The sequence below is a fragment of the Gadus macrocephalus genome, chromosome 18 (assembly GCF_031168955.1).
Source record: "Gadus macrocephalus chromosome 18, ASM3116895v1".
NCBI classification, from domain to species: Eukaryota; Metazoa; Chordata; class Actinopteri; order Gadiformes; family Gadidae; genus Gadus; species Gadus macrocephalus.
The window spans coordinates 11,956,483-11,979,426 of NC_082399.1; the positions used below are offsets into that span (position 1 = coordinate 11,956,483).

Sequence of the window (22,944 nt, forward strand, 5' to 3'; positions counted from 1 at the left end):
CTAGTGGTTAGGGGTTTGACTCCCCGCCTAAAGATTCTGTTGCTAATACCTACCTGCTCATAAATGAGGTTTATCAGGAAACCTCACTGAAGGTCGCTTTGTATGAAAGTGTCTGAATAAATACTACTTAGGAGTAGCACTATTTTTCGATGCATTGCCCGTCTGACTTTTGAAGAATTTATTCCTCACATATCGCAGCTGTGACAAAGGTTTTGTTCACTAAGTACCAACAGACTGTCGGCCTGTTCAACTTATTATTATTATTTTATCAGGCTAAGCATTGTCTTGCTTAGTAAATATATAAATATACAATATATTTTTTTTTTATTATAGGCTGTAAATGCTGTTTTCTTTGTGCGAGAAAATACAGAAAAACGAAATGAAGTGACTTGGGTATATTACCTATTGTGTATCTTTATAAAAGTCAGTGAGTCCATTAGATAAGGTTGAATTATATTGCTGCAATATGATTATTTTGACAAAGGACTTGTGTCCTGGCATGCACCAATCCAATGACATTTGTAATGGTTCATAACAACTGGGGTTCTAACAATTTATGTTCAGAATAAAAATTATACAAAAAATATATATATACTACACTCATTTTATAATATAATTGATAAATCTTGTCTCCTCCACTATAACTTTTAAAGAAATCATAATGTGTCTAAAAAATCCTGGATTATTAAAATTGATCTTATCTCATCCAACTTGTTGGACAACTTGTTAGACTCAGTAATCTCAAGTTTGACCCTACCAATTTTTTTATAATTTCTATTTATCCAACCTCATTCTGCAAAGAAGTACGCCTACATGCACATCATGGTCACAGGAAATAGAAAATACCTCAAATTCAATATTCACAATGCGCCCTTCAGTGTATCCACTCAGTCTCATCCCGAGGATCTGCTGCTGCCCTCGGCATCAATAAGGGCGTCCAAAACGACAAAAGTCCCATCATTTGAGGAAGAAAAGGAGCAGGTGTCCTCATATAGCAATGAGTTGGATCATGTGACCTGGTTCCTCCCCCACCACCATGGTTGGGGGACACCAGCCAACAGTTGGGCACTTGTTCCCAGCTAGCCAGCGTGGCACGGGGAACAGGACTTGACATGGAGATGAAAAGTATATCTGATATCTAACCTAACTCTACTCTCCTATTGCTGCTGATTAACTGTGCTCACTGGCTATATCCTTAGCCAATCAGAGTGATTTTTACATTCTATAATCAATATCTGCCTAATTCTGCATTTTGTACGCTAAATACAAGATTAGCCTTAAAATATGACTTAGGCAATTATCCAATGAGGCTAACCAAATGTTGCTCCTGGCTTTGTGAGCCTACATTGGCATCCAAACATGACTGGTGGAATACATATGGACCTCTTTTGGGGACCATACTGCTAGCTAGGAGACTGTTCGTCACGTCTATGGACCACTGCTTTGATTTGGCGTCCATAGTGAAGCTCTGTTTTTTAAAAAAAATGGCAGTCAAGACGCTTTTTATTGTTCGGGTTGGTCCCGATAATCCAGCCCCAAGACCCTGGCATAGACTGTTCTTGGTGCAAGACCAGCCAAGTGTCGGTGCTGCTCTGGAACCAGTTTCTTCTGGCCAAGTGCTTGTTTTTTCTGGCTTTCGAATGTGAAGAACTGATTCGAGGTTGGGAACTAGCTCCAAATAGCCCTGGAATTGCGAGAGAGAGAGAGGGGCAGATATTTAGAAAGAAAGAGTGTGTGATATGAATAAAAAAATATAGATTCAATATAATGTTAGTTTTTAATGTTTAATAGGTTCACTTAGAGAGCACTATAAACATGATGCCTCTCAGAACTAAAATAATAAGAAAGAGAAAGAATAAGAATGTCATAATAAAGAAACATGACATTTTGACATTTTCAGTTGTAATTACATCAGAGCATGGGTTGTTTTTCTTTGAAATGGATATTGAAACTCTTGTCTCTCTCTCGCTCCTCTTTCATCTCTCTCTCTCTCTCTCTCTTTGTCATAGTAAGGTTATCAATCATTGTGAGTTATATGCTTCAGGCATCACTCGCCGAGTGGCTGATTCTTGCCCTGGGGGCGAGCTTCTTGCTGTTATTTTGATGTTGTTTATTATTGAATTACCAAGCATACATAAGTGCCTGATTAGGCTGATGCAGGAGGGTATATTGTACCTCGCACGGCTAAACACTAAAGTCTAGCTATTGATGTGAGCGAGCGAGCCGGTTGAGAGAAGGGTGATTGAACCGCTGTGTGATTTATCAATGAGGCATCCTCCAGGAGAGAGACACCCGTGAAGCTGTGTGAAAATAGCAGGACAACGGCCCCCGATGCGAGGCCAGCATTATGTACCCGTTTCTGCTCTGCAGGGTGGGGACATCACTGCTGCTGGATTATTTACGGTGAAACGATTTACATGTGCTGCGTTCGGGTCAGGGAGGGATTATAAATACTTCAGATGAGGGCCTGCCGTGCTAAGTATTCTGCAACTAATCTCTGTCTCACTCTCGCTTTGTCTCCATCATGTCACTCAACTCAATTTAATTTAATTTGAAAAGGGCATTGACGTTCATAAACTTTTCGATTGCTAAAGAAGATTCAAAGGTTAACAAAGGATAACAAGAAATAGTAGGCCTACTACAAAAAGGAAATATGTGAAATATTGATAATCAGGTACAGTGCATAAAATCTCTCCCCGTTGTAAGTTTGTATGTCCTTTTTTGGGGGCGGAGAGGTGAACCCTTTGTAGTGAGGGTAGTGAAAACAAGATGGCCGTACTTTTTCTGATCATATCTCTGGAGTCTCGCAAGCCACCTTGGCACAGGTGAAAGTAGAGAGGGAGAGAATAGAGAATATAGAGTGAGAACGGGAATCAAGAGCACAGTAATGAAAAATGTTTGGGGGAAAAACAGATTTCCCTTTTCTACTTTGTCATACCCGAGAGTCATTCTGTGAGTTTTACACAGTGCTATTCATCTTCCTTTGCGCCATAATGGCATTCTCTTGTCCTGCTCACCACACTATAAAAAACTAATGACCCCTTTCCCCACAGTATGGGAAAAAGTGTGTCCTGTTGTTTGGCTATCAGAAAGTATATCTCAACTGCTTTTATCATTTGGATACACATTCTCCGTCTCTTTCTTGCTTTACTTATGCTGTTCCCTGGGATTCTCTTTCCAGCTCACATTTAACATGAGCGACCATTTAGAATTATAATCTATTATTTGAAGCTATGTGCATGTGCAAACATGAAAATAATAATGTAGCTAACTGCCCGTAGGCTATATACATGTGTATTTCCCAGAAGTCATAAGAAAACTCCATAAATAACATTCAGCTGGGAACTGCATCTTGATGCGATATGAATTGGATGCTTTTCCACACAGTGAATATAAAAGTTGATTGTGCAGAGGTGAGTTATTGATTTATGTTCCATTTATGCTCTCTGTTCTAACTTAATATTGCAGCTCTATATCGCTTTGATGTATAAATCTTGTCTTTGGATGGGTCAACCTATCTGAAAGGAGAAGGCTTCGCTCGGGAGATATAGTGGAAGGGCGCCCAGGGGGCAAGTGTAGACCAAGATTTATGCACTCCAGGAGAGGGGGGGGGGGGGGGAGGATCACAGGACAGTAAGGCACCTGTCAGACCTGTGGTGATTTTTCCATTAGGCGGAGCATTCGCAAAGACCTGTATTTCAGCCACCTGACCTTGGCAAAAAATCCCAAAAACGAACGTGAACAAACGAAACAAATATAAAAATGTGTAAAATGTACTTTTATTCCAATCAAAAGAACGGTGGTCATTTTCTCTTAAAAGCAGCAGCCAAATAGATTCTCCACATACTGGAGGGACCGAGGAAATTCTTCAGCGATGAATCGCAATACCAGCCATACTGAAAGTGTGTCTGTCAAGAAAGGTTCAACTTTTGTTGATGTGTTATTGTGCACAAAAATGCGCAAAGAGCAGAGGCACATACTTCTGGGGGTGAAGTCGGCTCGTCTCATGTTTTTTCAACCCTAAGAAGATAACAACTAAACAGAAAAATGTAGGACGAGGCATCTAGCCCGACCTTCAGAAAACGGATGAACATAGGATAAACATTTCTTTAATTCGATATAAATAACTTCCCCTCTGATGGGGGAATGGGGAATGCGAGCATAACCGTAGCTTTAGGTTTTTGTTCTGAAAGCATTTCTCTCAGTGCTCCTGTCTCTCTCGCCTGCAACCAGTGCCACCCCCACACTTTGAAGAATGAAAACACATCGCCAGGGGACGGGTGGGCGGGACGCAGTTAAGAGCAAGGTCGGCACAAATATAAACAACGACGCAAGTTCGGGTTCCGACGGTTCTGGTTTGTTATCAGGGGTCTCTTAATTCACAGCACATAATTAAATACTGGATAATGTCACTGTGTTTCTTTTTATGGTTTTGTTTCTGAGGACAACGCACCCCAGCCCCGGCTAATGGACCCCGCTGTGTAACGGTGTACAAGGGTGTTTAGAGGAAGGCATGATTCAATACAGGCAGACATTTTGACGCTCCCCTTTTTATTAAACAAGATCTTATGAATATGTTATTGATTATGTTTACGTGTATTTTTTCAAAGTTTCGAAGCAGGATATAGTCTATTATCAACCAGTGAAAATGAGGTCTTCACCGTTGCATTATTATTGAGCCAGATAGAGGTTAATTCGTAAGCAAATTAGTTGAAGTAGGTAGATTTAGGCACACAGCATTGTAGGCAATGTCAAACTGCTACAATGACCACTATCACTAGTAGTTAAGCTGTTACATTTTCCGATTTTTTACATAAATATCGTCATACACGTTAACCACGGTGAAATGTCAAGGAGGTGTGACGGTGTAAAAAAAATAGAAACTGCCCAAGCCTAGCCAGTATAATGGCTGAGATGGGAGCAGTAAATGATACAGACAGGACTCAGTGGGGGTCTCATCATGATAGGATATTCTATTCATTTGAGAGCCGATGCCATGTTATCATACAATAATTATATATTTTTTATGGGATTTTATCCTTTGTGTTGGTTAAGCTGTGGGCATAGTCCGCTATAGATTGTTTTATGGAAGTGGCTCAACAGATCATATTGGATGCAAAACAACTAAAGGGAAAACACTATAAAGCCCTCTTTAGAACGTTACCACTTATGTTTCCAGTTAGATGACATTGACGTTGCTAGCAATTTCTATCCTAAAATAAACATATTTTGGAGTTTGTCTTACAGTATTGTGGAAGCGACAAATCTCCCCATCCCTAGTAGCCTACAAGAGCAACGGTGATGGAGTTTGGTGGAGTCCTGCCTGTATGTTTATCTTAAAGTTCAATACAATTAATCAATGAAAGATCAAGATACTCTTGTTTTGTTTGTAAAGATTAAAGATTAAGGATGCTTTCAAACCAGAGCTTTTGTAATCGATCCTTGGAGCGTTTCCACTGATAGTACAAAATGTTTGGTCGGATGCGAACACTCCTTTGAACTCTAGTGTGGACCAAATCAACAGACTCTGATCTTCAAGAAAACCGGGCTGGCGGTCCTCTTCCAAGCGAGTATCAGGAAGAAAAAAACCTCTTTACATATCAATTGCTTGTGGTCACTCACAAAAGACGCTTTAAAATTATTCAGTGACCAAATGGATTTATTTTAAAATTGTGGGGCGATCAAAGCAAAAAAAACATTTTGGGCGTTTTGAGTCTCCAAAAGCGAGCGACCAGCTTGAATGCAAAGCTTTTGTTGACAGTGTTTGGTTCTGCTAACAAAGTCTAGTGTCCAAGCATCAACTTCACCTCTGAATTGGGGTCTACAAAACTATCGGTGTGGAATCACTCTAAGTGAGACTGATTTAAAAAATAATAAAAACTCTTTCACAACATCCGTTGCTAAATCACATAAAACACACACACAGACACACACTCACACACAAATAGTGGTGGAGGTTTCAGTTCTAAAGCATATGGCAGCCTTGGCTAAACAAACCCAGATCAATAAAAGCTGGAAATGTAGATTCAGTTTTGCCCACTGACAGCGGAAAACCATTGATGGATAGTGGATCTATCAGTGCTATTAACAGACGATTCTGCTCGTTAGCTTTTTACGGCCTTCAGTAACACCTGGCTTAACCGTAATGTGATGGCTTTATTCGCTGGCGCATTAACCACACTGTTCACCTGCTGATGTATAGTCAGAACAAACACCGGCGATGCAATGTCGGTGAGGCAATGACAAAGTCCTGTTTAATGTTTTTATGGGTGTGAGGGAAACAATCGCAGAAGTATTTTACAAATCAAGTGGATTAGGGTGATGCAATAATGGCGAATTGAATGAATGCGAGTGTGTTCAGTTCTAGCCCCTGGCCCAAGGTATGCACGTTGATTTGTGTGTTAACCCACCTTGGATAGGTAAAAGAGCCGGTAAATACAGTGAAACAATGCCATTATTATATGTGTGTCCACTGGGTTATCAAAAAACAACCAAACAAAATGCATGCACACTAGAAACATATTGCATTTTTCATTCACGTTTCCTTCTATATGCAGGCTTTTTCATGCATAAACTGATGATTTTCCATATCTTTTTTCATTTTCTCAAATCCACATGACTGATGTTCACTGTCTGGAAATAAAACCTAAAATCCCAGGATCGGTTAAGCGAGAAAATCGCCGGGTACATTTTGTTATTTTACTGTCTTGTTGTAATCCCCCAAGCTCTCTCGGTGTAGCAAGGAGAGAGAGAGAGAGAGAGAGAGAGAGAGAGAGAGAGAGAGAGAGAGAGAGAGAGAGAGAGAGAGAGAGAGAGAGAGAGAGAGAGAGAGAGAGATGATGAGAACGAGGTGTAGCTGCCTTGGCACATCCCTATAAATGGAGCTGGCGTATTTCACACCTGTGTTACGGAAGGATTAATAGAGACTTTTAGCATAATAGCTGACTTTATGAGCACTGCTTCCCCCACACTGATGATCAAGGTCACATCTGGGTGTTTGACATCCGTTCAGCTGGTCCAAACTGGCTCTCTGCTCAGCTTACAGAGAGGGTGGGCGTGTGTGTATGACTGTATATGTGTGTGAGTGTGTATCAAGGTATGTGCTTTTGTCAGTGTGGTGTATGAAAATGTCTGAGTGAGTGAATGTGTGTGTGAAGATGAACGTGTCTGTGCAGATGAATGCATGTGTGTGTGTCTTTAATGTTTGTGGGTGGGTGTTTGTGTGTGTGTGCAGTGTAAATGTGTGTGCATATGAATGTCTGTGTCTGCATATGAATGTGTATGTGCACATGAAAGTGTATGAGTGTGCATGTATATGAATGTGTAGGTTTGAATTATGTGTGTGTGTGTGTGCGGGTGGATACAGTCCATGTGTGAGCGTACCTGGAGTGAAAGGCATAAAAAGTGAGTGTGCGTGTCCAATGATATGAGGTAGTGGCGTGAGCAGTGGGCTGGGAGGGAAAAGGAGACAGGCTGGGGAGAGGAGGAGGAGGAGGAGGAGGATGGAAACACACATGAGGAAGATGAGGTCTGACACAGTGAGGTCGGAAGGGAAAAGAAGTTGGAAACACCTGCGGAGAGAGGTGATGGAACGCCATAGAACGTTGAAAAAATCTCCTAATTCCTTATTTTCTTATCAAGGAGGAATTTCCCCGACCCAACTTGAAAGAGGTAATAGCATCGCGATGATCCTCCTCTCCTTTAATTCCGTGTTTGGTTTTAATTTGAAAATGGTGGATTCGGGAGTGAAAGACATTTCCGCACAAGGAGGCGGTAATATATAAGAATAAGCACTTTCAATTGAGTCGGGGGGTCCGAGGGATTTGTGGTCTCTCTCCAGTGAAACGACCAGAAGAGTATGACAATAACCTGACACACAAGACTATATTCAACTATAGCAAATCACACGTAATTGCTTTGCATTGCATACGTGCAGACGTTGTGTGGCGGATGTTCTTTTCTCCTGCAGAATTGCCGCAGAGGCGACTGTTGATTTTGTACAATTAAATAGCATACATTTGAATATAATTTCTAATTAAAAAAAGTAAGTAAGTAAGGAGAGCAGCAGTTTATTGTAGATTAACCAATTTGTTCGACTTTAGCGAAGAAATGGTTGTACTACTTACTATTAAAGGCACATTCTCTACCGAGACTATAATTGCGTTCAATATAAACAGCTTTTTATTTTTATAATCTCAGTAATACAAAAGCCGAAACTGTGTATCACGATTCTCCTTGCATTTCATAATGTGGCAAGCATCCAAAACACACAAAACCAGAAAAATACTTATTTTTCCTTCAGACAATTATGATTCCGGATGGGAACGGATTGTGAACCGGAGCAGGTACTTCCTATCACAGGGATCCATGACGGCCTTCTGTAGCCGTGTCACTTCCTGTCAGAGTGGAAGAGGATGAAGGGAAACCGGTGTGTTGTTAATGACAAGCTCATTAGGACCTTGCTTCTGTAATTGGGACGTATTTACCAAGAAACAGGATTTAAGAGTCCAGGAGGGATTGAGATTGAGATTCGGAACTGTGTGTGTGTGTCTGTTTGCTTGTGCGTGTGTGTCTGTGTGCTTGCGTGTGTGTCTGTGGGTGTGTGTGTGTGTGTATGTGTGCGTGAGTGTGTGTGTGTGTGTGTGTCTGTGCTTGTGTGTGTGCCTGTGAATATGCACGTGCATTGTGACAGACAGATTGGAGCCATCTAGCAGCGAGAACTCATGGGACGGGCAGGTTGTCATGTTCTAACCAGAGGGAGGGAGGCAGGGAGGGAGGGAGGGAGGGAGGCAGGGAGGGAGGGAGGGAGGCAGGGAGGGAGGGAGGGAGGGAGGGAGGGAGGAAGTGAAATTCCAGGATGCTGAATAAAATATCTGGACAGCGACCATGAAAAAAAGGGTGCTGGAAGACTACTCAAAATGGACGACACATCATGGTGTCCAGCTGTCCTGCTTCTGTCACACAGGGAGGAACTACCACAGTGTACCGAGTGCTGGGCTACACACGGGTCAGCCAAGGCTCTGTCAGCCAGTCTGCCTGGCCCGCTCGCTGCTCAGTGGATGCAGGCAGTCACAGTTCAGAAGTCAAGTTGCAAACACGTAGAGACGTACACACTTTTCAAATATGACAGCTTACCATACAAGAGAAAACAAGGTGCTTTTTCAAAATAACAGTAAAGGGTATGCTAACCCGTGACTTATTTCACCCTCCACAGGATCCATGCTAGCTTCCGCATCCAACTACAGAGCTATGACCTCCACTGACTGGAACTAATAGGCAGGTTTGAGGGCCCCATAGTAATCCTTGAGCCCAGCTACCATATTCCTAGTTAGAACGGCTCATCACATTCAGCTGGAGATAATCAGTGAAGACATCCTAACACCCAAGCCACAGAGAGCAGAATGATGGCGCCTGGAGCTGAACTGAATACAAATAAACAGAAAAAAAACAAAAATAAAGATAATCCTCTTCATTGAGACTCCTCATTCGATACCAGTGGGCGATCGGGGGTTTAAAATGTCCTTGTAATACACACGCACACACACACGCACACACAAAATTATAAAATCTCTCTCCCATGAGAATGCTAAAAACTATTTTGAACTCTCAAATAAGCAGGATAGGCCAGTAGGGGGCAACAGTGTGTCCACCCAGATGTATGCTGCGTAGGTAGGTCTACCAGCGTAACCAGTGGACTGTTCCAACTGTTAGGCCTACCTGTCAATCAAACATCTCGATGGATACTCCCACTTGCGATGTCACTATGACACAGCGCATGGCATATTATAAAACTGCTTGTGTTGGCTAATCGCTCACACCTGGTGTTGAAGAAGGTTCCTTTAAAATATTTTTAAAGAGGGGAGGGTATAATGGGAGACAGAATTCTGTATACTAAAACCAGCCTGACCTGATTTTTATTTTGAATAGGGAGAGAAAGGGGCGTGGCGCTCAGCATCCACTTAGAGGAAAGGTAAGGCAGTGGCAGCTGTTGGCAATTACTAATCATCTTGCTCTCTTATTTCTTAACACCTGAACATCAGCCTTAATTAAAACAGATGACAGAAATCTCACAAAACGAAGAATGGTTGGAGTGGAAGCATACAGACTACGGCAACACATGAACTTATTTATATTTCTGAGGATTTCTATTTGAGTAGAATAAACAGTTTGCCTAAGGCGCTGCTGATTCTGAATCATTAACAGTCTCACAACATTTTATCTCTTAACCAAATGATACAACCCAAATACTTTGTTAATGTATGATGTTGGTCTTTTTTTGATATTGTGGTTAAAGCATAACATTAAAATGTTCTTGATATTTGTTTATAGCTAAACTCAACTGGACTTTTTATCTGTTATTATATTTGCAGTCAACACGAATGGCATTCAAAAAGCAACCAACCGTTCCCATTAAGAACCACCATGCAGGCAGCTAGCGGCTATAGAGTAATAAACTACACCTGCACGCTCACACACTTTTTGTGCACTGTTTGGAATCACACAATTTCCTCTGGAGGGGATTCCAAACTATTCACTAAATTAATGTTAATTGGATGATTTGACTCTACTAAAACTGAGGTGCCACATCCTCCGTTGTTTGAACTGAGACCTGCAGCACATGACCAAGAGAAAGAGAGCACTCAACGACGATGGAAATGTCAAGATTTTATTTCCCTGTCCTTGTATTTGTGTGCTTGTATTTAACCCCGAATAATGTGCTCTCTCTTTCTCGCACAAACGAACAGTTAGCTTCTGTTTACTGCTTCATTACTGTCTCTTCCATGGTAAGGAAGGCTGAAGCCGCTGAGTACAAACCGCTGAATGGAACAGATTGAATAGGCTGGCCTCCATAAGAAAAAAGTTTTTTTTGCTGCACTGGGGGGAGTGGATGGTTAGAGGGTGCAGGTGGGCAGGGGGTCCTTGAAACCGTCAAAGGAATGGATCCACGTCATTTTTCATGTTTCTTCATTGACGATGCTGAACGACAGCCGTGAGGTGTTAGGAGAGATATTATGCTACATTGCGCACTCATGGTTACGAATACGACAAAAAGCTAAATCGGCATTCAACGTGATTATTGATTTGATTTGTTGCCATGACCTCTCATTGTATTTTCCCTCCATTGGTCTGGTCAGCACATAGCAAATGGAATATGCGAGCCTGATTCCCCTGAGTCAATCCAGGAGTCGCGGCAATGCTTTCATGCTAGACATTTGTTCCCTTTTACAATCAACATTGGAAACAATGGAAGAACGTGCAGTGAAACATGTACTTGAAGCTGGTGCTTCTGTTGGCATTAAAACATTGTTTTTCACCGGTTAAAGGTAGAAGAGATAGTCGAGGTGGTCAGAGGATATGTCAGCCATTTTGTTTATTTGTTTAAACTTTCCACGGCCTCTTCCGTATAAGAGACAGGCAGCCGTTGTCAATACAATAGTTTCTTTGAGTGTATAATTGAAAACAAGGAGACAGAAAATTATTGTGTGAATTACTTTTAATCACTGATGGAAGATATTGAAAGCAGTCGCAATTCACAAGATGTTGTTTGATGTGTTGAGATCATATTTCAGAAATTGATGGATGTTGTTTTACAGCAGACCTCTTCAATCTTGTCATGTTTTATTTACCTCAATAATTTGCTCATTACAACTTTGTTCATCTTGCAACGTCTTCTCACTCATTTCCATGTGAGTGCCGGTGACACAGAACTGAGTTTCCACATGTTGTGCCATCAGCACACTAATGCAATGTATTTTGCCAAGCAACTAATGAAGAACAAATCGGTTATGATTAGCTATTACACAATAATAAGCTTGGTCGCATGGAGATGAATCTACCAGGATAAATTAATGAATCACCCTTTTTAAAGTGGTTCAAAAGGCTTATTTTGATTAACAAATGACTCCAACTGAATTAACTTGTTGGTCTAACACGTCATTATCCATTCATAATTATGACTTTTTTCAACGTCTGTCAAAAAATCAAAAATAACTATGAATGAAAGTCGCAAGGTGTAATATTGAGCCGCTCCCAGTTAGTATGCCAGAGATTCTAATAATCCTACCACCTACTACCAGGTGGTAGAATTACCATCTGGTAGTAGGTGCTAATTACTACCAGGTGTTCTGTCCACTACAACTGTCTGTGCCACTGTGTGACATGAACTTATCTGTTACAGCAAACATTAAAATGATGTTCATGTAATTTCTTTTACAGCAGCATGCCGTTTATTTGAGGTGGTTCAGTGCATGTATCGGCTTTAATCTTATTTTAAATAGATAAACAAAAATATGCTGTAAATTGGATAAAAAACAAAATGCTTTATACTGGATTACAAGTTAAATTTTATTTTTGTAAATAAATATAATAAAACGCTGTACATGTTAATATAAAAATGATCTGAAGTTTGTAATTCAACAATAAGTTGTATTTATATCCAGCTGTGTGAAATCTCATTCCTCTAGTCACAACCCTAAACAGAAAATCACCTTAACCACTCATCCTTAATGACCTTCAGATTTAAGGAATACACACTACTGATTTCTGTAATCGGACATGCATTCCTTCATTATCATGAACAGGAAAAACTTTGATTTCATATGTAATGTAAAATGACATTTGAATGTGTGCAAATAAAAAAATATTGTTTTTAAAAAAAAACTAATATTAATTTCATCTTAAATTATGGTTAATTACCTGCCATTTTAAATGTCAAATTACTGGAAATATCTGTAATTCCACAGGCATCTTATTGTTTTATGGAAAAAATTAAAGATTCTCTACAATGTAACCAGAAATATACCTTTGTTTTCTTACAGTGTTTTAGATTAGATAACTTTATTCATACAAAGAGGTAGATGTGGTGTACAGTTAAGTGTTTGAGACACAGTTAACATTACAAAATCACAGCAGTAGTGAAAGGGAGAGTGCAAGTAATGCATCCTATTGAATGGCAGGGATCAGAAAAGGGGGGGAAATAAATAAATAAGGGGTGAGGGGTGGTGGAAGCTGTCATTACTTTAGGTTTTGTGGGCAATATTTTGCATCCAATTGAGAAAAATGTCCTTCTCATTTGCTCCTCAAAACATCCACGCCATTTGCATCCAAGATCAGATTCTGAAAGACAATAAATAATAATAATTAGGAAAAATTAAGGACATATTGTTACACATTGTTGGAATAGAGTAGAAGTAAAGAAACAATTCAGAAGGTCCTCAAGCTCTTGAAATGGAATGCAAGAACTTCATTTTGGGACCTATCATTTAATTACATACCTGATACTAAAGATGACACAAAATGTCACGTACATAAAATATAATCAGAAAAAGTTAAAGATTTCTAGTTTGATTAACAAAAACAATGACCCAAATGTGAAAGGGTGAAGTGAATCCTCAAAAGCTCATTGACTTAGAGAAGCTAAGAGTTGAGGCTGAGATGATGGGACTCACACATCCACATCCGGATGCACCGGCCACACAAAGCCACCACGCTGGAGATCTGGAGGGCCCGTCCACACTCTGCGCTCATCAGGCAATCCCGGGTCTTTATGCAACACGTGGGGCAGCTGCTGCCCTTCTTGGCTTTCGCCACTGTCTCTGTCTTCTCCGCTGTCTTGGCCTCGATCGTGTCCTCATAACTCTGGGGTTGAGTTTGCATCGGGGCCAGGTCACTTTCGTCCAACATTTAACCTTCACCCTTGCCAATTTTTTTTTATGTATTATTCCGGTGGTAGCTTGAAAAATGCTAGCTTTGTGGACCGTGACGTCTCTGATGTCTGGGATATTTGATCACAAAAAGAAAAGGGAGGAAGCAAAGGATCATGAAGGGGTTAGGTTGTGCCATTGAAATTGTATGCTGGCTGACATTGTAGAGCTTTGTCCTCAGAAGGCATTATTGGATTTTTTTTTGGCGATGTTTCACCTTTTTGAGAGGACTCAAGAGAATTGTAAACTTGTAAAATCAACTTCTAAATCGAAGAGGCTGATAACAATGGTTTTGCTGGTAGTTTTGCTGGTGATGTCTTGTGTCAAGCTGGCGCAGGCCTGTCTGTCTTTATTAAGTTGATTGTGAAGCCTTGCGATTGCTAAGGCTTTCGTCTCGCTGTGGCTTGCTTAAGAGAAACACAGCGGTCGATCCTCGTTGTTCCTGGATGAACAACTGCACTAACTAACACTAATAGCATGTTGTTGTTGGAGTGCAAGGAAAGGTTATCAGGAAATACCATGTTGTTGTTGTTGGAGTGCAAGAAACGGCTATCAGGCTACGTGGCTGTTGCTACTTCATAGAATCTAAGAGGGACTTCATAGAGATCCAATTATTGACAATACATTTGCATCTACATTTCAGATTGGGGACCACTTTCAAACTACCATTTATCAAAAGCCAGACATTCAGTGTAAAGTTTAAGACAAATTAATAACAGATGTCATGGTAGATTAGGCCTACATTAATCATTCAGAGATATTTACAATTCAGATGAAAACACAATCCAATCTGATCACTTCCTCTATCATTCACACAATTAATGTCTCATTTATCTAGCAGATGAACCAAACTACCACAAAATCCTTTCAACATTCAATGACCGAAGTCCAGTGATAGCAACAACAAATAAACCATAGACAATAGAGGAGATTATAGTAATTGTAGTAAAATAAAGACGACATTCTCATGGTAATAGCTTTACCCTGGTTTAGTACTGTGGTCCACATACGAATGACAAAAAGGAAGCATAAAAAGAAGCGCACCCTGGGAAGTGAGGCTGTGAAACTGGTATAGCTACTCCTGGCCTTCTGTGGACGTCCTAAAATGCTATTGGAATGCTATGCTGATGTAATCAAATCATTGATTTTAAAGTCGAAATGTGTTATATATTTCAACTAGCTCGTAGCTCTGTAGCTGTCTGTAGTCGATGGGGATTTCAATAACGTATTTAGTGGGCGGCGGCATGTGGCTCCGGAGGAAGAGCGGGTTGGCTGGTATACGGACGGCTGCTGGTTCGGTCCCCGGCTCCTCCCAGCAGGGTGTGCAGGTGTCCTTGAGCGAGACACCTCACCCTAGCCATGCACCGACAGTCCCGTAGGACTGTCGGTGCATGGCTGTCACCGTCGTCGGTGTGTGTACGAATGTTAGTTTAGTTAGGTTATTTTTATTTATTTGCCACACACACAATTATACAGGGCATTACGTAGTGAAATTCTTACGTACCAGTCCGGCTGTAATTCAACTATATAAAGTGCAATATTATAATAATGATTGGGTGGTCACTGGGTGGTGGGCTAAGTGGTTTAACACTCTGATGGCCTGGGGAAAGAAACTCGTCCTCATCCTCTGTGTTGGCTGCGTCTCCCTGAAGGAAGCAGGGTAAACAGCCTGTTGTTGGGGGGGCTGACATCACTAGTGCTCTTTTTGGCTCTTTTTCTGCATCGTTTGATGTGAATGTCCTGCAGGTTGGGGAGGCTGGCCCTGATGGTTCTCTCAGCTGAGCGGACCACCCTCCTTAGAGCCAACAGATCCTGCTTGGTGGCGTTCCCCATCCAGGGGGTGATACTCCCGCTCAGGATGCTCTCTATGGTGCAGGTGTAGAAGTTCCTGAGCACACTGAGTGGAAGTTTAAAGTCTCTTAGTCGTCTGAGATAGTGGAGACGCTGACGGGCTTTCTTCACAACGGTGTTGGTGTGACTGGACCATGAGAGGCCCTGTGTGATGTGAACACCGAGGTATTTAAAGCTGTCCACCCTCTGCACCAGGGCTCCGTTTATGCTGTGCGATTGGAAGCTCCTCTGCTGTTTCCTGCTGAAGTCCACCATAATCTCCTTGGTCTTGTCGACGTTCAGCTTGAGCTTATCCTCCTCACACCAGTCCACTAGATGTTTGATCTCAGAGCGGTAGGCAGTCTCATCATTGTTGGAGATGAGGCCCACCACAGCTGTGTCATCAGCGAACTTGACCATGATGTTGGAGTCTAAGGTGGCAACGCAGTCGTAGGCGTAAAGGGAATACAGCAGAGGGCTCAGCACGCAGCCCTGGGGGGCACCGGTGTTGAGGGTGAGGGGGGATGACATGTGATTGCCCACTCTAACCACCTGCGATCTATCGGTCCGGAAATGAAGGACCCACCTGCAAAGGGTGGGATGCAGATCTCTCATTTTAGTGACCAGCTTGGAGGGGGCTATCGTATTAAATGCTGAGCTATAATCAATAAAAAGCAGTCTGACGTAGGCCACTTTCCTGGTGTATAAGTGGGAGAGGGTAGTGTGGAGTATGTGGGTGTCATCTGTAGATCTATTTGGGCGGTAGGCAAATTGTAAGGGGTCCAGGGTGACAAGTAAGGAGGAGGTGATGAAGGTTTTGATTAGTCTCTCAAAACACTTCATCACCACAGAGGTCGGGGCTCTGGGGCGTTAATCATTTAAACAGCTGGGCAGGGGTTTCTTGGGGACAGGGATTATAATTAACTGTTTAAAGCATAAGGGAATGGTGCACTGGGAGAGGGAGAGGTTCAATATTACCAGAATGCGTGCATGAAGGGGTCAATGTTAAACAATATTGTAAAGTGCAGTCCATTTACCATTCAATAACAACGCATCACTTGCTCTGAAATAGATAAACAAATCAATTCTTTAAATAAGATAACATCAAAATGCATTTTAAAATGTTTTGTTTTTTTAAATATATAATAAAATATTATTATTGTAAAAAACATAATAAAATGCTATACATATTAATACAACAAGGAGCTGTAATTAGTAATAAAACAGTAAGTTTCTATTTATATCCAGCAACATACTGTAATGGTTTTTACAGGGTTTTGCTTGGTCATTGCGTTCTAGTGTAGGGAGGCTCAGCTGGCTGGCTGTCGGAGTGGGAGGGGTTCTGGGAGTGTCCAAACTGTCCACGTGAAGATTCTCCTGAACAAAGAGACAGGTATGGGCTTGCAAGCACTTTCTATTTGTAAAAGCTATAAGTTATAAGATGTGATGCGAATGAAAATATGTATGAAATCCCTATCCATCAAAATCGACGGAAATGAGAATCTACAAAGCTAGTTGAGATAGAACACATTGGGACTTAAAAACAATGGGATGTGATTCAGCAAAGCTTCCCAATTCAGTCGCATGATAGGACGACCACGGAGGGGCCAAGAGTGGTTAAACCTGTTTCACCCTGTGACTCAGGTTACTGCTCATGTTACTTGACACACAGAAACCTAGCCATACGTCATTCCTTTGGTGTTTATGCTTTGTTTTTACATTCAGACCTGAAGGCGACCACAGGACTAAACCACGGTAAGGCTTTTAGAATTTCGTCTCCTATTTGATTACCATTATTATTATAATCTCCTCTATTGTTAATGGCTTATTTGTTTTTCGCCATCACTGGACTACGCTCATTGAATGTTGAAAGGATTTTGTCAAAGAAACGTGGACTCGAAATGCCAACCTAGACGCCATATGGCAACTGTCTAACACACTTTGTCATTGCTAATGAAGGCCTGCACGCGTGCGTGTCTGTGTGCGTGTCTGTGTGTGTGTGTGTGTGTGTGTGTGTGTGTGTGTGTGTGTGTGTGTGTGTGTGTGTGTGTGTGTGTGTGTGTGTGTGTGTGTGTGTGTGTGTTAGTTGTGTGTGTGTGTGTGTGTGTGTGTGTGTGTGTTAGTTGTGTGTGTACATGCGGATGGCAAAGATAAGTCGCTATTTAACCATCAGTAATATGATTTTATGTGTGATAATATCCATGGGAAACAATCCTATCTGACAGTTTGAACAGGGACCCAAATCAGGGGAAGAAAAAAACACATAAATATATTAAAGTGAGTTTTGTTCATCTGCTAAATAAATTAGACTCCACTAATTGTGTGAATGATAGAAGAAGTGATCATATTTGATTGTGTTTTCAGATTTTACATTTGAATTGTAAATATCTCTGAATGATTCATTTAGGCTTAATCTACCATGCTAAATGGGCGTCTGTTATTAATTTGTCTTCGACCATACACTGAATGTCTGGCTGGTGATAATGTTAAAAAATGTTATTTAGAAAGTGGTCCTCAAACTAAAATGTAAACCCAAATGTCATGTCAATAATTGGATCTCTATGAAGTCCCTCATGGATTGTTTGAAGTAGCAACAACCACATAGAGTTATAGCCGTTTCTTGCCCTCCAACAACAACATGCTATTAGCGTTAGTTAGCACAGGTTACATTCAACCAGGAATGCCGTTCGACCGCTGTGTTACAGGCACAGTGAGATGCCGCTGGTTTAATTACATACGTAATGAAGACAGACAGACAGGCAGGCCTGGACCAGCTTGAACCAAGACACCCCCTTTCTGTCTCCTCATACACAGCTTTGTGCCGGTGCGGTACAGAAAGGGGACACGATTTTAGGCATTTAGGGCGATTATTTGATTTAAACTCTCTTGAGTCCTCTCGGAATAGTGGAATATCGCCAACAAAAACTCCCATGATGCATTCTGAGGACCAAGCTCTATAATGTCAACTCCTTCATGACCCTTCCCTTCCTCCTTTTTCTTTTAGTAATTTAATATCCCAGACATCAGAGACGTCACAGTCCACAGCGAAATAACAAATCAAAAACAATGGGCAAGGGTGAAGGTGAAATGTGGGACGATGGTGACCTGGCCCCGAGGCAAACTCAACCCCCGAGCTACGAGGACACGATTAAGACGGACACAGCACCGAAGCCCAAGGGCAGCAGCTGCCCCACGTGTTGCCTAAAGACCCGGGACTGCCTGATGAGCGGCGAGTGTGGACGGTGCCTCCAGATCTCCAGCGTGGTGGCCATGTGTGGAATGTGCCTCCGGATTTTTATATGTGAGTCATGTCCTCCCAGCCTCAACCCTGTCCTTCTCTAAGTCAATGATCTTTTGAGGATTCACTCCACACTCTCACTGTTACATTTGTGCCAATGTTTTTGTTAATCAAACTAGAAATCTTGAACCTTTCCCGATTATATTTTATGCATGAGTGATGTTTGTGTAATCTTTAGTATCGGGTATGTAATGAATTGAGGTCCCACAATTATGTCCTTGCATTCTATTTCAAGAGTTTAAAAATCCTCTGAATTGTTTCTTTACTTATACTCTATTCTAACAATGATATGTCCTTCATTTTTCTAAATTGTTTCTATTTGTTATCTTTCAGAATCGAATCTTGGATGCAATGGCGCGGATGTTTTGAGCAGGAAGTGAGAGGAATTTATTCTCGGTTGGATCAACAAGATTTCCCACATATTATGTAACTTCCTTGCAGGCTCGGTGCCACAGGGGGGGGCGTGACGACAAGACGACCATCCCGCCCCCTTAGTGAAAATGAATAGATGTTATGTTTAAAATAATTTATTTTTACACAACTAGTAAGTTCCTAAGTAACAGTTTAGTCTACAATTGCAAATCAAATTAATTTGTTGTTTGGGTTGCTAGAAGTTCAAAAAGGTGTTTTCTGTGTGGTGGAATTAACGCTGTCGCAATCATACTGTCATTGGGACCAAGCAGAAGCACTAGTCTAGCTGTCTCATTTTAAAATGGATATACGAAAATGGATAACAAAGTGATTTCAAATGGATCTAGTACTGATTCAACATAAGGGATATATACTTCTTTACTGTTGTGCTGGCGAAGAAGGCAATATCTTTACTATTGCCATTGCAGAACCTTGGTTTTGTGGCAATGTTCTGCAACTATGATCATATCATTGAGGTTCATATAGCATTGGGTTTTGTCGATTGTTGTGCGTATTGGCGGCCCACTGTGTGCGTGCGTTGGTTATGATAGATATTTTGTCGGCGTGCAACTGTAGGTATTGGGTGTTTGGCAACACCCCCTCTCCGTATTGCGTCGCCCCCTGACTGGCGCCCAGGTCTGCTTCCCTGTAATAATTAAGATGTAATTAATGCAAGGTTGATCATGTAATTAATTGCATGTAGTTAAAAGATAACAAATGAACGGTACAATAAAGGTTGATTAAAGCACCTGATATTTATGGTTTATTACTTAATCTTATTAATTTTGACATTTAAAATTTTTGAGCCAATTGAGATGGACATTTTATAACTAGTTTGGCTCAGAATTGTACCTCAACATGACTAAATTAGTATGAAAGCGGGTGTTGTTAAACTAGGGCTTATCTCACCTGTGTGTGTGTGTGTGTGTGTGTGTGTGTGTGTGTGTGTGTGTGTGTGTGTGTGTGTGTGTGTGCGTGCGACAGGGGGGGCTTCCACACCATGTTGAAGAGAATACAAATAGGTTGGAAGAAAATACAACCAAATATTCGCTTGATCATTACAGAAACGTTTCCCTGCTGCAAACATCTGTCACGTTTGTTGTTAATTTGGCGACCCTACTTTATACTGCCCCTGTGCTGTTGCTCAATCTGATTCTCAAGGAATTCGATTCTGAAGAAGAATTGTGGAGCTACAGAAAAGCAGGCCGTGATTTTTGTGGCAAACAGATGCGGCCGAAATGAGGGCTGAAGTTTTACTATTTTCTTGCTCTTGTGACAACTTCTTTCCCTCTTGCTTCATGTTTAAGTCTTCTCCCTTTGGCTGCTATGGGCTCCTTTAGGTCCTCAGATCTCCTCCCGACTCATACCACAGGCTGCCTAGGATAATGGGAGATGCTCAAATTGGCCATTTGTGCACACTATCGGGGAACGTGCTTCTGTTACTGTATCTCCCTTACAAACTGACTTTGTAGTTCGCTTTAATTTGACAACCCTACTGGATTGTTTCCCTTTTCATGACCATCTATCATTATAATCTAGGTCCCTTTCATTGGTTCAAAGGAATAATTGGATTTGGTGAGTGTGTGTGTGTGTGTGTGGTCATAGGAATTGTGTCTAGCACATTCAAGATGACCAAGTCATTTGGTTTGGAATATCAACACTTCTAACTCTCTAAAACTATGCAGAAATTATGTTGTAAGCAGCTGCATAAACCAAGAGACAGATAAGTGCGCTCTGACAGGTTCTCTCTCTCTCTCTCTCTCTCTCTCTCTCTCTCTCTCTCTCTCTCTCTCTCTCTCTCTCTCTCTCTCTCTCTCTCTCTCTCTCTCTCTCTCTCTCTCTCTCTCTCTCTCTCTCTCTCTCTCTCTCTCTCTCTCTCTGGCCTTTTTTTGGTCCCTTATTTTTTCGGCGACAACGTGTGGCTGCCATGGCGGTATGGGCTGACATTTCAAGCAGACAGATTAGGCCCCTCTCCAATTAATTGTGCTTTCTTTCTCCCGTTAAATACACAATCAACCAAAGGCAAATGTCAGGGAAACAAATGAGGGACCACAGTACGACTGACAATTACCGCAGAAGCACCTCAGAAATGCCAATATGGTGGGGCAGGGCCCAGCAAGAGCTAAATTGGAGGGAAGGTAGGTGTATTGTGTGTGTCTGTCTGTGTGTGTGTTGTGTGGGGGTGTTTTGCTAGCAGCGTCCTGGTTTACAGACCATCGTGAATATCGCGCACACTGCAGGTGGCAGTGACAGACACCCAAGGTACCGGATGTTTATGAAAGATTAATAAAGCGATACCCTGCCGCCTTAGCTTAAAGGGTGCATTTCGACATCCTGATAGCATAATTGCATAAGTCCTATTTACTATTTAGCGTCAAACATGCCCAAGTCAAATAGATTACTTGGGCGGATAGTGATTATAGAATGTAAAAAGCACTCTGATTGGCTTAGGATATAGCAAACAAGGCACAGTGAATCAGCAGCGTTAGGAGAGAGTTAAGTTAAATACCAGAATTTGGCCATAATACGACTCTATGCTATGAGGCTAACGATATGGAATATGTGTACACAGATAGTCTGAATTCCTTAACACTCTACACATAGATATAACACAATGAAACACCTTCTCATCACTTTCAATTAATATTCATACGTTGATAGGATTCCGCTGGCAATCGGCCAGGTCACCATGTGTACGGTTTAAAACGAATCAGCAGCTTTAGGAGAGTATAGTTAAATCGAGAGAAACCTACTCAGACACATGTCCCGATCCCCACTGCTCGACTGTTTCCTCCAGATCCTGCTCTTTTTCCCGCCTGACACAAACATCCGCCCGCTCAGAGATAGCATCACAAAGTTGGAAGGGTAAACGCACCAGCAGACAGCGTCGGTTTGTTTGAAAATCAATGTGCCATCTCGGCTTGTCTGAATACCAATGTCCGATTGGCCGAAGATGATGACTGAAGCGAGGCATCTGAAGAACTGGAGCGGGGGGAAGGTCAAAGGGGTCGAAAGCTGGCGGTGGTTATAGCAGGGTGGATGTGTTCATTGAGTCAATAGCTAGCCATTGGCTTCTGTCCATTCTTGGAGAGAAGAACTCCCATAAGAAGAACTTCTCTAACTGGGATCTGCCCCTAACAGTTACCTGTTAGGGGCTTTCTGAATAAGCCACTAACACTACCTTGTTAGTGTACTGTTAGTGGCTTAGTTAGGTACTGTACTTAGTTAGGTACGCACCCTCAGATCAGACGGCTCTTTAAAGATGCATCTGTTTGTAAATGCTTAAAACCTTACTCTACCAACAGCAATATATTGTTTCTCTTTCAGCTGACAAATGTACTTATTGTAAGTCGCATTGCATAAAGGCGTATGCCCCCCCCCCCCCCCGAAGACCACTCCCTCTCTTTCTCGCACTCTCACACCGGGTCCCTGTTTGAAGTAGCAGGTAAGGAGATGTTTAGATTAAAGAATCAGGCTGGTTTGCCACGACCCCAGGTTAATTGTAAATCAGTCATGATTATTGTTTAACTCAACTCCTCTCACGGTTGTAAGCACATTCCGAAATTGACATTGACATCCATTATATTCCAATCTAGCATTTAGCAGCTCCCATAGCTGTATCAAGTTTTGATTAGGTGTTCACGCGCCAACAAGCAAAGAGAGGCTGAGAGGAATATAGTTTGGAATACAATTTTTGGTTGC

The 22,944-nt window shown here is 41.7% G+C and overlaps 1 long non-coding RNA gene across 1 annotated transcript; it reads left to right on the forward strand.

Moving 5' to 3' along the window:
* The first annotated feature begins 16,933 nt into the window (after positions 1 to 16,933).
* On the forward strand, positions 16,934 to 19,990 carry LOC132447025 (uncharacterized). Its single transcript, XR_009523007.1, has 3 exons — positions 16,934 to 17,288; positions 18,538 to 18,834; positions 19,165 to 19,990. It is a non-coding gene; the product is annotated as an uncharacterized LOC132447025 (long non-coding RNA).
* Positions 19,991 to 22,944: the final 2,954 nt, after the last annotated feature.